General features: G+C 45.7%; 1 protein-coding gene across 3 annotated transcripts in view; it reads left to right on the top strand.

Annotated features, from left to right (window-relative positions):
* Window positions 1-5,410: 5,410 nt before the first annotated feature.
* The window catches only part of GNG12 (G protein subunit gamma 12), a 119,318-nt gene continuing 108,744 nt past the window's right edge, over window positions 5,411-15,984 (top strand). The window contains exon 1 of one of the 3 annotated variants that reach the window (XM_061184039.1): window positions 5,411-5,659. The gene's annotated coding sequence lies outside the window, so the exon portion shown is untranslated. The remainder of the gene's footprint in view (window positions 5,660-15,984) is intronic. The other 2 variants (XM_061184038.1, XM_061184037.1) reach the window with 2 other exon arrangements.

Raw genomic sequence — 15,984 nt, forward strand, 5'->3', positions numbered from 1 at the left:
CACCTTGATAAAATCACTTTTAACATTTTGCCAAACATCACTGCAGATATACTCATACAGTCATTTGTGCTTGTGTGTGTATGCTTTTTTTATACATGAGTGGGAAATTCTATTCATGGTCTTCTGTAACTTGCTTTCTATGCTCAAAAATATATTTGGGGCATCTTTTCATGTGAATATATTTAGATCTACCTCTTTTCACAGAGTGCTTTAGATGGAGGTAACATATCTCCCCTGGTGAACATTTGGGTTGCTTCCCTTGATAACCTCTACATCTCTACTTCCTAGTCGACCACTGGTTGAACCCCTTCAATGATGGGAAATTTGTTCATTCTTGAGCCCACACATTTGACCTCTATACAAGAGTGTCTGGGGACTTCCATTCTCCAGAGTTAGAGAGCCTAGCTCTGTAATAAGCCAGAAAGCTAATTTTGAGTTAGTAATCAACTGACTTGAGTTAGTGACTCAATTTTGGGCCACTCCCACCCAGGTCTCTGGAGGCTTCCATCCATTTGAGGATGGAACTGCATTGAATTGACTACTGATCTGTAGTCACAGTTTGGGTCATAGCTCCTGCCTCTGCTGATATGTGTTTCAACACGTTACTTGGGGATTTCCAAGATTGTGGGTGCTTTTCCCTGACCTAACTTCTACATGAGAAGATGGGAGCCTCTGACTGAGCAGAAAAACCAGTTTGTGAAAAACTTACCCAGGTAACCTATTCAAAAAGAGGAAGCTCTCTTCATAACTTTTAGGGCAGGTTCAGACAAAGAGTGTGGCCATGTGCATTAGAAGAAATAAAATCCTTAGGAAGCAATGCTGATATCCCAGATAAATTGTTGTGAAGTCCGTGGAGACCTGATCACCCACAGACTGACTGATTTGCCTCATTTCTTTCATTTCTCTTTCCCCATCTCCTTCTGACTGAGCCTTTAGTTAGGGTGTTGTTATTGACTATTGAGTAGAAGTTCATAGAAGTAGAGCTTCACCAACGAATTGTAATTAATTTAAAAACAATCAGCTGTCCTGAATTATAAAACCATTTCTCTTGCTTGCTTTATAAGGGATTATATAGCAGAGAAAGCCATCTTTTAAAAAATGTTTAAATTTCATAGAATTGGGACTTTAGAGACCATTGCAAATCTCTTTATTTTAAGGACAAGCCACAGCCCAGTAAGGTGAAATGATTGCTCCAAATTCACACAGATTGTTAGTGGCAAAGCCAGGACTTAATCTCAAAGGCCTTGCCTCATGCATAAAATTTTACTGCACTACACCATCACTCTTTCATAAGCAACTGATTGATTGATTGATTTGTCTTGAGTGCCATGGGAGGGTGGAAGATAGTTGGAGCAGAAAACAGAAAGGGAAAGAAAAAAGAGTTTTGAAGAAGTCTGGAGAAAGAAAAAATAGGAAATTAAATAGGTTCATAGTATAAAGAAGGCAAAATGCAACCAAGCATTGCCCAGGTGCTACATGGAAGACCAAGGGGTCAGGTCCTCCTGGGCTGGGCTGAGAATGCCAGTTATGACTGACTATAAGCCCAAGTGAGACCTTGGAGATAACCCACCTATAGTGTATACTCTGGAGCTTCTCCCAGACCCCCTGTTCAGGGGTGACACACCTGTTCCCGAGTTGCTGGGAATATTGGTTCCTGACCACTCACAGCTGTGTCCATCAGTGGGCATTACCCTTAGTGAACTGCTTTGCCCAGTGCGACACCTCTTCCCAGGAATACAGGATATGGAGATACAAAGGTCCAATACACTGGACTCAATATGGTCCATTTCTGAAGAGCCACCTACTGCCAGTCCCCCCTGGACTGCAGGTCCAGCTGTAACCATGCTGAGAGGCATCCTTGTCCTCTGCCCTATCCTGCCTGCCTTGCTTCCTTACAGGTTTATCTTTTTAACCACTCACCAATAAGTCTTCTTCATGCAAGGTATGTTTCCAGGTAACTCAATCTAAGATACCACCCAAATTCACACTTGTGTGTATCATTCAGTGTCAGAATTGAGAAGAAAACCCAGGTTTTCTGCCCCATCATTTGTTAACCTAAGCCATTCTCAACTGCTATACCTCTTCCTGTGGCTAAAGCTCTTTATGTACGACTTGACACGACCCATCCTTCTACAAGGTGGGCTCCCAAGGTGTGGGATGCTGACCACCAGTGTATTATACAAGACGATTTTGGTAGTACTTGAATGCGCTGGCTTTTACTTTAATAGTTGTTATCTTAGCTTGGGATTCTCCAGAAGCAGACCCTGAGATAAGAACTTAAGTGAGGGCTTCCCTGGTGGCGCAGTGGTTAAGAATCTGCCTGCCAATGCAGGGGGCACAGGTTCGAGCCCTGGTCCGGGAATATCCCATATCCCGCGGAGCAACTAAGCCCGTGCACCACAACTACTGGGCCTGCACTCTAGAGCCCGCGGGCCACAACTACTGAGGCCTGTGTGCCTAGAGCCCATGCCCTGAAACAGGAGAAGCCACTGCAGTGAGAAGCCCACGCACTGCAACAAAGAGCAGCCCCTGCTCGTCGCAAAGCCCGCGTGCAGCAACAAAGACCCAACGCAGCCCAAAATAAATAAATAAATTTTTTAAAGAAGTGAAAATGACTTATTAGCATCCAGGCCTACATCGTTGTCGTGCAGCCTGTAAAGTCACACACCTGTGTAGTCACACATGTCCCCATACTTGGTTTAATAGTCTGTTGCCATCTTGAAATTCTTAATGATTTATGAGCATTTTTAAATCTTGTATCAGGATCTGCAAATTATATAGTTGGTCCTGATTAGGATGTGTTCCTAGGTGGGGGAGTGGGAAGTAGGTCCCGGAAGGGTAAGAAGGACAAGCAAGAATGTGGCATCAGGTCCCACAGAAGTGGGGAGAGAATTTGGCTCAATCTCGTAGGGAGCCCTGTAGACAGTGGAGATTCACCCTGAAGTTGTTCCAAGTGAGAGCAAAGGAACTGGCGTATTTATATGGCCATAGTCCTTAGTCACTGGTTAAAGGTTGAGGCGGGGATGGGGGAACATCAATTCCCAGGTACTTCCAGCTGCCCTGTGAGCCAGCAAAGTAAATCCTGCAGCTGAGGGTGGTGTTCTGACAATGAGATGCAGGTGCCAGGATCAGGTGATGGGAATGAATGCACACCTGGAGCCAGTGTGCACGAAACTGGAGAAGGATCAGAGGGGATATGGCAGAACACTGACAGCAACTGCTGGTGTTAAGCATCTACTTTGATGTGATCTAGAGTAAGAGACTGATGCTAGCTCATCAAAGTCATGATTTCACAGGTGAGATTACTAACAGCAAGCATCCTATGTGTAAGAAATAACAAAAGTAAGTCAATCAAAAATATAAATTAAAAAAATCATATAGGAGGCACAGTGATATGTAGATGAAATGTGAATGACTGAAGTTTGGACACAGCAGAGCAGAAAGAACGACAGGATGGAGGGTCATGGGTAAAAGCACACAGTCTGGAGCCAGACCCCTTGGGTTGAATTCTGGCTTTGCCACTTTTGGATTGCATGGCTTAACCTCTCTGAGCCTACCTGCTAGGGTTGTTAGGAGGATTAATAGAGTTAATATATGTTAAGCACTTAAAGCAACATCTGCCATGAAAGTGTTAGCTCTTATTATTCTTGCCTTGCTCCTAACTAGATCAGTGCATCTCAAACTATCTGTGGGATTTTATTTTCAATCTGTTGCAGGCTGATGCTTTTATCCAACATGATACATACAAAATGGATAACGAGAAAAATGAAAGAAACATACAGAATACAAGGCCATATTTTTAGTTATTAAGTTCAACAGGCAGAAAATTACTCAAATTGCTATAAAAGTTTTTACATGCTCACCTTCAATTTCTGTGCTTATCCCATTACAGACGGGTAACAGTTCCCAGATGGTCATTGTTCCGTGGACCACACTTTGAATAGCACTAAATTAGAAAACCTTCAATGAACCCCTTCAATTCTTGGTGCCTCAGTTTCCAGATGAGAATTACACACATGAAAGCATTTACTAGACGATAAAGGGCTCCAGAAGTGGAAATCAGTGGTAGGGCTTTAGGAGTCGATTCTGTAGTCTGTGGCCAAAAGATACAAACTCCAGTGTATGATGGTCTCAGTCCCAGACGGCATCAGGCTGCTCTGTTTAGAGTATTCCTGCAACTGTCAGTGTCTGTGAATCAGTCAAGCATTTCCTGCCACTGTACCAAGCGGGGAATAAAGAGCTCCCCTGGCAGCCTGTGGCTTGCACACCAACAGCTACTGCCATCCACAGGTTGCAAGAATCACAGTCCTGGGGCAAAGCATCCAACCACAGACTTCCTATACCCGCAGTACGCCTTCTGCAGCCTGGTCAAAAGATTTCACCGAGAATGATACTTGAGCAGGGGTCAGGAAGGAAGAAAGAGTGAAGATAATGTCCTCACTGCAATCCTTGGCTCCTGGCTTCCCTAGGCCTCACTTCTCCTCAGTTGGTGAAACTCAACTCACAGACATCCTTCACCAACGCTTTAAGACTCCATTTCAAGTCTGGACTCTGCCCACACTGGTTTTAAGTGAGCTACTTTGGCCTTCTCTTCTCTTTTATCTCCACCTTGTCAAACAAGAAAGCAGATACCTAGGAACCTGCAAGAAGTCCGCTGAGTGGTGAGATTTCTGCACATCCAACTTTTTGACTCTTTCTGGACTCTTTCTGGACTTTTTGAGGGTGAGTCCCCCGTCTGATTCATCTTTGTGTCTCTCCAATCACCATTATTGCAATGCTTGGCACACAGCAGGTGCTCAATGAGTGTTCGTTGAATGGCAGTATATACGAATAGTCAGAAGTCTGTGGAAACAGAAGTGGCTTTTCAAACTACCCCACCCTGAATCCATTCATTAAGCAGAACTCTACCAGGTACTGGGCGTTGGGAAACACAAATCTCACGGCGAGAGATGGAGGGGAAGCGCCTGATGAGTGGATGTACTAAAAATTCAACAATCCGCAGTTATAGCTCCATTTTCTGGAAAGCAAAATCTCTCTGTGGCCCCAGGGCCCTTTAAATTTTACCGTGACTGTTTTCTTAAGAAATTCCTGGAGCAGAGCCTAACTTTTGTGTAGGGGGTTGGCGGCGTGCATATTGGCGGCCTAAGGGACGGCTGGCTTAAGAGTTGCCGAGCGTTCGAGCGTTCGCACGCGAAGGAAACTTCTCAGGAGTCAGAGCGGCCCGGTGGGGGGCTGTGAAGTGGGGCGGCCCGAGAATCCTTGAACTTCCAAGGCTTCGGGGAAGTCGGGGGAGGGAAACTGGGGGTGGCCAAGGCGGCCAGACTTTGCAGGACTTCAACGCTCCCGACTTCTCCCCTCTGCCGGCCCAGACCTGACACGGGTTCGGCGGCCGAACCAGGGAACAGCAGGGCGTCTGGACAGGAGGGAGGAGGGCCGGGCCGAGAGGAAGGAGTCCGGGGCTGCCGCCGCCCCGCCCGTCGGGCTGTCCGCCCCGCCTACCCGAGCGAGGCGGAGCCGGCGCCCGCCCGGAGGAGCAGGAGGAGGAGGAGGAGAGGTCGGAGTCGTCTCCAGGAGCCCTTAGAGACAGAGTCCCCGGCAGCGGCGGTGACGGCAGAGGCAGCGCACCGGCAGGCGAGTGAGCACCGAGCGGCGGGCGCAGGTGGCGAGTCCGGTCCCCGAGGGGACAGGGGCGCATCGCGGGGCGTCGGCTGGCCAGTTCGGGAGCCGCCTCCGACTTCCCGGTGCTGGGAAGCGAGATGGAGGGAGGGAACGGAGGAAGGAAGGAAGGAGGAAAGAGTGTCCCGGAGGGCGGGGACTGGTCGGGGCACTAGGCGCCGGAGACCGGGATGGGGGAGGGAGGGCAAGGGACGCCGAGACCCGGAGACAGACGGCGCTCTCGCCCTCGACGGGCGGCGGTCGGAGGGTGCAGGAAGCCAGGGGCCCTGCGGGGCCAGGGCTGGGGACGCGGCCCCCGGGACGAGGGCGGGAGTGGGAGGAGAGGTCTCCCAGCTCGCTCGCTTGCTTCCTGGTCTGCCCGCGGCAGTGCGCCCAGCACCAGGATGGGGCTGGGAGGCTCCGGCGTTCCCGGCTCGTGCTTGCGGTGGTGCCAGGTTCGGGAGGAGGCCGGACAACTGGGGGAGACCGGGGCGCCACGCCCCTCTTCCCTACTTTCTTCCGTTCTTTCTGGGGACTAGGCGGCGTGTGCGCAGACCTGGAACCCGCTCGGCGCTGGGGGTCTGGTGGGGAAATAGCGGGTCACAGCGAGGACTCAGATCACACATCCCGGGACCCCCGAGCAGTGAGTGGCCCGGAGACTATATTTGCAGATGGTATGAGGAGGTCAAGACTCAGACGTGAGTCTTGCGTGATTTTTTAAAAAGTACAGCCCCGACACTTACTGCGTGGATCAGAGTGACTTTTTTTTTTTTAATTTTAACTAGGGCATATCAATTAAAGCTAATTTTAAAACACTGTCACTGAAGTCGCCCGACACTCGCTTGTCCCTCGCCTTCTGTTTGTGTCTTGTAAACTTGACTTAAACCATTCATAACTTTCGAAAAGGACCCCGTGATTCTCGTTAAAACCCCGCCGTGGAGTGAAACTTTGGGCAACTAGAAATCTGAGTGAAGGAACTGCCGAGGACTGTCATCTTGTGGTCACCCCTGTCCGGGCGAGGTTGTATACAAACAAGTGCACAGAGAAGGAAATGGCCAAAAATCAGCGAGAAGGGAGGTCCCCCGCGCCCACGTGTCAGGGCACGTTTAATGGCTGCTCTGAGTGGAAACAAACCGGAATGTATTAGACCTTGTGGAGTTGGGCAGACTTCACATGATTAGCTTCCTTCCCATCAGTTGTTTCCTCCCTCGCCCCCCTACTGTCTTTGTGGACACTTTATATTTCCTGGGGTTGTTGTAGCTTCGTCTGAATAGACTGTCTATAAGGAATCTTTTGGACCTTGTCAGAGGTAGGGACTGTGTCTGTGTGTTCTCTACTTTAAAAGCCGAGTTTGGCTTTGTTTTGAAAGTGCTAGTCACCACACGGCACCATTGCTGGTGCTTCTCAGCCCTGCGTGTAAATTATCGCAGGATGGCGGCCCTCACCTAGGAGAACCAGGAAGGCCGGCAGCGCTAGAGCGACGGGGTTGCGTTTAACTGTTGCCAAAACAGTCACATTCAAGTAAGGAGCTGTTTTGATTCTTTTAAAAAAAAAAACAACCAAAGTGTATGTGTCAGCAAGACCTTTTTTCAATAAACAAACATATGATTCACACATAATTTTTTAAAGTAATCAAACGTTTTACAGAGACTTCAGTGATAAAAGGACTTTGGGATCAACCGTTCAGTTTCTTTGCCTTCTCTAACGGTAAACTAACACCATAAAACCCTGGTTTAAGTCCAAAAAATGCTGAACAATCTAAGGGCTGCGTCTTTAGGCCTTATTTTTTTTAAAAAATGCAGTTGTATTTTTACTGTTTTTAACCCAGGTAATTCAGGAAGGTGTTGAATCTGGACAGCATTTAGATTTGTGTAGAAATACATAAAAATGTGGATCTGTGTTTCACAAGAAACCGGAAAGATTAATACTATAAAAATTTTCAATGTCGCAAGCTCCAGTCTCATTTGAAAGCCTCGCTCTCTAACAATGAGATTTGCGGTGTCGGGCTTACGTTGTCACTTGTTGAAGGATGTGGGTGGTCGTCATGTTGTGACAGCAAAAAGCTGCTTAGTCGAAACACTTGAGGAAATGGCTAGCTAATATCAGATTAGTTTTGTTTACCTCTTTCTGAGAGAAGAAAATTTCAGATTTGGAATTATGTCATTTATTGTGTTGGATTTTTATTGGGTGTTTTTTTTAAAGTTTTATATGTCAACTTAAGCTTAATTTAGGGAGGCAAGTTGTGGAAGTCAAATTTTTCTGGAGTCTGATTTGGAAGAGAAGCAGCTTAACAGTGATTTGAGGTATGGTTTTGGTGTTGGACAGATGTGGATGGGAATATTAGTTATTTAACCGTTTTCAGTCTGATTTGTAAAATGAGGATGATAGTGGTCTCTGTGTTGAGGGTTTTTATGAAAGTATATGAAACAGTCTTTGGAAAACATTTTGCACCTAATACACAGATAATGTTCAGAATTATTAGATATTTTATCTACTGACCAGCAGCCGGCTATCGGATAAATTAAAAGATGGCAGTTTGAACCTTCTGGAAACACTGGATAGAGCAAATAAATCAGGTAAAGAAGGTACCTGATTTTATAGATAGATGGATAGATAGGTAGGTAGATAGATAGGTAGATAGATAAAGCTTCTGGAATGCTAGAGCAATTAAATTCCAAAGAAGTTACCTGGTTTTATAGATATATAGAGCAAGATGTCTATCCATCTATCTGTCTAAAATATCTAAAATATTTGTTTACATATGTATGTCATGTTTCTACCACAGCGGTATGAATAATTATGATTACTGGAGTAACAGTTTTAATGTGCTTTTAGTGTGAAGTTATAGTTGTATAATATTTTTAGAGCCAGGCAATCATTTCATTACTCATATTTTAAATTTGAAGAGAATTTATATTTAAAATAGTCATGCTTATTAGCCCTGGGTAGGACATAAAACAGAAACAGAAATATTTGTCTTTTACCTAGTATGATTTTTAATTAAAGTATGAAAAAAATGTGACCTGGAGTATACAGTTATTTTTCACGTACTGATGTCCAATGCTAACAGATAAGCCTCAAGAAGTGTTTAGGGGGACTTCCCTGGTGGTGCAGTGGTTAAGAATCCGCCTGCCAATGCAGGAGACATGGGTTACAAGCCCTGGTCCAGAAAGATCCCACATGCCGCGGAGCAACGAAGTCCGTGTGCCACAACTACTGAGCCCGCTGCCTGGAGCCCGTGCTCCGCAACAAGAGAAGCCACTGCAATGAGAAGCCCGCACACGGCAACGAAGAGTAGCCCCCGCTCGCGCAACTAGAGAAAGCCCGCGCGCAGCAACGGAGACCCAAAAATAAATAAATAAATAAATATTTTTTAAAAAAGTGTTTAGGAAAGGATCAGCAGCATTTCATAAACGTTTTGTAAAAGCGTTGTGACTGATGGTAAACTTTTGTGAGACTGGGTGTTCCGTTAATTCAGGGAATCTACTCATCATGTCATTGACTCATTTGCAAAATTTAAAAAATGCTTCCATCTTGAAAACAAACCCTTTTAAGTGTTTGTTTTCTTAATGCATGTCAGGTGCATAGGATTGGGCCAATTGGAATCGTGGCTTGTGCCACAGATGACTTCTCGTTTACTAATTGTTCCGCAGGGACTCAGATCATGCTTATAATATTTTTAAATAACTGTAAAGGGTACAGTATTATTATGAATCATTTCTTGCCTATGACATTATACTCTGAAGCAGCGGAGGACTCAATTGAATAAATTATTGATTCTTTTCTCTCTTAGAACATCATAGCATAGTGATGGATTCCAGGCTCATGCTTCTAGGTGTGTAGCGTGTGGGCAAGTTACTTAATACCTCTGTGCTTCAATGAGGTGTTGGGAGGGATAAATGAGTTAATCTCTCTAAAGCATTTAGAACAGTGCCTGACACATAGTCTATGCTCAACAAATATTAACATTAAATTATTACTTACTGAAATTTTCTAAATGTTATGAGCATACATTATTTTTGTAACAGGAAAACAACTATATGAAATTTTAATGTTTCCCCCAAATCTAAAAAGGCTCAGTAATTTATATAGTCCTGTCAAGCAGTGCTTAAGAAGTAAGAGAATACAATCAGGCAATTGTCATTGTGTCTTTTAAACATGAAATGGAGTGCAGTGTTAATTTGTTCAACAAAGTAATTCTCCTAGATCTCAGTCCCATTTTCCTTTCTTAATAGAAACTTGAAAAAAAAAAATCGATAATCCATGAAGTCCACCTTAGGGTAGGTTAAGTAGGGGAAGGGTGGTTGCCCAGTTACAGTGCATTATTACACTTACAACTAATTTAAAAAAAGTTTATGCATAGAAAAGAAAGTACAGAGAAATGGATGGTGGGATTGTGGCGCTTCTCCCCATATTTTCGCCAATGAGCATGTATAGAAAATAAAAGATAATCCATTTGTGTAACAATTACTCAGTAAAACCTGATTTATTAGCTACAAATAGCAGGATTTTGGTTTTGTTTTAGAAAAAACACCAGCTTGCATAGCAATCGAAGGTCCTTGAGTTACATGTGAGAATTATTTAGCAGTAAAAGAGAGGCCCTTTTGGAAGTTTGCAGGTTTATCTCCTTAAGAGATGTTTGAAATTTGGGTTTGCCTGCAGACGCAGTTCACCAACCTTGACTTTATGGAAACTGTCACTTCCCAGATCCGTCATGTCCCAGCCCTGCATTGAGGAGCTGTGTGTATACAGCACCTGCCGCGTGTCAGAGGCCTCTAAGACAGTCACGAAGAAGACAGACCTGTCATTAGTTTAATGGGAGAGTTCAATAGGTAAAAGAATATACCTTCAGCACAATCGTGCGACTCCATTTACGGAGCTGTTCTACATCCTAGGCCCCAGTCTAACCCCTTTACATTTATGATCTTGCCCAGTCCTCACAGCAGCCCAGGTGAGAAAGCTGAGGCTCCCTAAGCGGCAAGACGAGGATGTGACCGAGAGTTGTTCTGACTCCATATACTGCGCACTAAGAGCTCTGCCAGGAGCTGCAGTGGAGGTGCTTCCAGCTAAAAGTGCTTCCTTATGGAGGAAGTTTCGTTCAGAAGCTGTAACTCAAACCAAGAGAAACAGGAGGAGAGGGCTCCTCTTGGGGGTGAGGTGACCTGCCTGAGGGGTATTACCAGTGCCTTGCCATTGGGCTTATTGGGCTCCTTGCCCTCTGCAGCCATAGAAGTTGAAGCTGCCAGAATTGCCTCGGAGACCCAGCAGGCCTGAAGGGATCCGTAGAGTCGGTCTCTCCCATGCCTGGATTCCCAAAGAGGGCCTTGAGAGGAGATGGGGGCACCAGCTAAGTCCTGCTCTAGAACCAGCTCACACCGACAGGCCCCGTCTCCCCACTTCTCCCTCAGGAATAAAGGGAAGAGCGGTGAGCCCGGCGCTTTGGACCCAGGGCAGAGGGTGGAGGTGATTTGACCGAAGGTTACTTCTAGATGGATTATTCCATTTAGTGCCAACTCTCTTGAAAATCATTTCTAGTGTCACTTAAATGTCTGGTTTATTGTGTCAGGCTTTATTGGGTGTCGTAAAAGTGCTTAGGTGGGAGTGTCATGGTTGCCATCCCCTGACAAGGAGGGTTTTGTCTTCTCTTAATGGGTCTGCATTTTGGAGGATTGCTGTATAATAAAAACCAGGGTGTTGTAGACTGTTCAAAGACTTGATATTTTCAACTCTGCTGGAGAATTAGTAGCTCAAAGAAGGTTTTCTTTTAGGTCAGCTTTAGTGAATCAGTTGCTAAGAATCTTTTGTAATTTTTCACATTTATTGATTGTAAGCAGGTGACTTTGGGGCCAGAGGGTCAGGAGGCCTTATATTCCATTTGCTTTCTTACAGAATAGACTACCATTCCTCTTGCAGTCAGTGCCATGTAACTGACATAGGATCCCCTTGGTTGACTGAGAAGAGGAGTGTAAGTTCTGATTTAACTTTGGTTGGTGTCATCACAAATGCTCCCCGGGTGGGCTCTGAATCAGTGGTCATCGCCATGCTTGCGTGCCATGTAGAGAGCATTGCCTTCATCCCCAATGGCTGTGTGCAAACCCACATGAGCCCGTGGGGGTGGAATCTTAACTTTACCCATGTAGAATAATCAGGCTTTTACTTAGCTACAGATGCTACCAGCCAAGATGTCCCTCAGCACTGGACATTAAACCTTTAGCCCTGGAGCCCTTTGACTGAGAGCCCTTTGACTAAGATCCCAAGTTTGCAGTGACCTCACTGGAGCCCTTTGACTAAGATCCCAAGCTTGCAGTGACCTCAAAGTTTGCCTGCTTTTCAGAGACAAATGATTGCAGTTTAGCTCTCAGTGTGAGCTAAACAAATCTAAGGATGGAAAGAGGAATCAAGATCCAAAAGCTGCTTGGACTTTATCGAGGCGTAGTGAGGACTTTATTGATATGAAACCATCACACCAGGTTTATTCAACCAGAACCTCAGGCAAATTGGGAAAGTGTTGAAGCCAGCAGACTTGGTGCCTGTCCTGTACCTAAACTACCCAAACCTTTTGCACTGTTAGACCGTGACCTGCACATTAGACCATGAGGCTTCATGTGGGTGTGTAAAGTCATGATTGGCTGCTCAGACAGGTTGTCAGGGGAAGGTTGAATGTCTGGCCAAGAAGCAGAAGAGTTGGATTGTGACTTCTTGACAGGGCTGCTTTGAACTCTTGTACAGATTGTTCACTGCACAAGAGTAGCTGGCCAAGGAAGTTAAGTGGGGCTCAACTCTCTCCAAAAACTATGTGTCCTGGGCTAGAACTGCCTCTGCCAGGAGGATGGGGCACTTCATTCTGACTCCGTCAAGCCTGCAAGGCTGGGTGCACTTGGAGGGCTGGCCTTTTCGTAAGTCACACAAAGGCACAATCTGGCGGCAGCAGCCCTGCCTCTCCCAGCACCTTCAGCCACAATAACCTTCAAAATGACATGAGCCGGCTGAGTCTGGCACATAGTAGGTACTTAATAAATGCCAGTGGAATGAAGGAATAAAACCACATTCTCTGTAGTGTGTGCCAGTGAAGTGGATGAGCCAGTGTTCTTTTTAGTCAAAAAGGTAAAATTGATGGTATCTACTGGGACAGGCACATTCAGTGGTGCATGTTTCCTGTGACAGGCTTCTTCCTCTTCAGTTCATCATTTCCTAAGGGGCAGGTAAAGCCCAGCACTTGAGCGGTTGTTGACGTTGTTTACTCTGAGTCCAGCACCAACAAACGTGCTCAGCATTGCCTGGTGCCTGCGGGGCTCCTGCAGTGATGCCTCCTGGGAATGGACAAAGGGATCCATGGTGTTTATTGACCAGCTGTGGGCCCTCCTCTTGGGGACAGGATGCAAAGGACACTGGCTGCAGGAGCCTTTGGAATTTATCTATGAGTGGCTGCTTCTTGTGTAGAAAGACTTTTCTAGTTTAGGGTAAGAAGTGGGGAGCCTTGTTGCTAAAGCCACTGACAACTGAGGAAGGGGGTTTGTCTGTGTCCCTTGCAGTGCCAGCTGCTGCTGCTGCTTGCATGCTTCTCTTTTAAGTTGATCCTTTAGAAAGCGGACTCTCAGAATTAACCTCCTCTTGGCTCCTCTCCTGAGGGGCAATCCGCACAGCAGGTAGGATCAGCCACGTTTAGTGGGTCAAACTGCTAAGACAGTGGTTCTATGCATAGAGGTGCTGGCTTGCACTTAGGACTTTGGCCTTCTGCTGTTTTATGGAGAGGCCGCACCTTGTGAAAAATGCCCAAAGGTGCAGAAACGTGAATGCCTTTCCCATCTAGTCTGGTTAAATGCAGCTTTCTTCAGGCAAACTCAGATTCCCAAAACAGGAATAGCAGGAGATAACAATTCCTAATAAGGATTTCCCACAGAATTTCTTTCGTTCTTTATTTTGGCTGCGTTGGGTCTTTGCTGCTGCGCGCGGGCTTTCTCTAGTTGTGGCGAGCAGGGGCTACTCTTCATTGCGGTGCGCGGGCTTCTCTTGTTGCGGAGCACGGGCTCTAGGCACACGGCCTTAAGTAGTTGCAGCACGTGGGCTCAGTAGTTGCGGCTCGTGGGCTCTAGAGCACAGGCTCAGTAGTTGTGGCACATGGGCTTAGTTGCTCCATGGCATGTGGGATCTTCCTGGACCTGGGATCGAGCCCGTGTCTCCTGCATTGGCAGGTGGATCCTTAACCATTGTGCCACCAGGGAAGTCCCTCACAGAATTTCTTGAGAGAGCAAACTTACCTGTTGCATTTACGGTATGATTTGATTTTACAAAATTCCAGGATTCTCAACTTTTCAGGAATATCTCTCTGTTGAATTAAGCAGAATATTCCGCCACATGCTTTGCCCTCTTTTTTGACATAAATATTTGATGAGCAGCATGCTTCAGCCATTACTGTCCAAATCCAGAAAGCAAATAATGTGCCTGGCATGCTGCCTGGGAGGGAATCCTCACGTTTCTGCCTTTGCCTCCCATTCACCTCCAGTTCTCTGACTTCCTCCTGCTGTAATAAATGTCAAGGGGCTCAGGGACACCCACACCCAGCAGGTGATATCACACAGGGCAGAGACCACCTCTCCATGCACGCCTCCTGAGCTCTGGATCCAGGTTCCTCTGATTTACTGATGCCAACGTGAGAATTCACCTGTGTCAACCCAGGTTTCCCAGAAGCCTCCTCAGCTTTGTTTCTTCCAAGCTGGGATTGTCCTGTTCTTCACACTCCTGTGAAAAATGGTTTATACAACCTCTCCATTTTTAAAAAATTGGTAATGTATTTATATGGCTTACCCGCATATAAAAAGGTAGACACTGAGAAATCTTGCTCCCGTCCAAGCCTTTTCCACATTCTCTACAGGCTGCAACTTGTAAATACAAGCAAATGAGGGTGTGCATGTGTGTGCATGTGTGTGTGTGTGTGTGTGTATATATATTTAATGCTTCCCCCTTCTTTCACAAAAAGTGGTGTATTATATATACTGTTCTGTGTCTTGCTTTTTAAAATTAGCAGTCTGTCCTGGAGATCTCTATCAGCACGATCGTTTTCCATTGTGTAGATGTAGCATGGTTTATTCGACCAGTCCCCTATGGCTGGACCTTTGAATTGTTCCCAGTCTTTCGCTATTACCCACGGCGCTGCAACAAATAAAGGTGTCATCTTGCTTTTGTGCAGGTGGACCTAGAGGATTGATTCCCGGGAGCGGGACTGCTGACTCGCAGGGCCCTGTCAGCCCCTTGGGAAGGGTAGGCTCATTTTGCCCTCTGCTCAGCAGCGTGTCAGATGGCCTGTCTCCCCATAGCCCCACCGGCACGAAGGGTGTCAGCTCTTTTTATTTTTGCTAATCTCATTGATGAGAAATGGTAATTAGGGTTGGTTAAATTTTTCGAATTGTGAGTGAGTGAGAGGATTGGGGCCATTTGTCCATCTTCTCCTGTGGGCGGTCCAGGCCTGCCGGTCCCCCCGTGGGCGTTTATTGACCTTTCCTCCTGAAGCTAAGCCTCTTGCCTACACCGCTGTCAAAATCTCTAAAATACAGACTTAAATGTGATAGCTCTTTCGGGCCCAAGGGTAGAGTGGGCTGCCAAATTGTCAGTACAAATTCGAGAGAAGTGGAAAGTAGGGTTTTATGCCAGTTGCTAATGTCTGATTTATAAGTAGTTTTCGGCTAATGGTATCATTAAACTGGGGCTTCTCCAAAACCATTATGAAGATGACCTTCTAGTCTAGAATTTCTCCCTCTCAAACAAAAACAAGAGAGATTGAGAATATATAAATTCCAATGGCATTTCCTGCAAAATCTTCTAAGAAATCTAGATTTTTCCTTTCATATGCATCTCCTGAAAGGTCATACATGCCACATTTTTTTGTGTGCGTACCTGCTGACCTGCTGAATAGGGCTCCTGTTCACCCTTTGATTTAACCATCAGAGAGCTGTCTGCTCTTATTTCCAGGGTGAAAGAAAAGAGGGAAGTAAAAATACAAGGTAAAGAGACTGGCCAGAGTTCAGGATTTGACGAAGGGTGCAGGGTTGGAGTTCCACAGAGTCATCTTTCTTTGTGAAGTGCTCTTTCACTCAGCTCTTGGGATGCTTTTTTAATATAAAATTAATTTTCATCTTTTTAAAAATGAAATCCACCGAAAGAGAAATTTTGGTTGAGGGAAAAGATGACTGTGTGTGGCTTATTTTTTTATTTTTTGCTTTTAGAAATTCATATGAGGCAGTCCTGTATAAAGTTAACCTCCATCTCCATCAAAAAAAAAGAGAAAAAAAACAAAACAAAAAAAGCAAAACCAAGAAAACCCCAGCACCACAA

This window comes from Eubalaena glacialis, chromosome 3 (genome assembly GCF_028564815.1).
Source record: "Eubalaena glacialis isolate mEubGla1 chromosome 3, mEubGla1.1.hap2.+ XY, whole genome shotgun sequence".
In the NCBI taxonomy this organism is placed as follows: Eukaryota; Metazoa; Chordata; class Mammalia; order Artiodactyla; family Balaenidae; genus Eubalaena; species Eubalaena glacialis.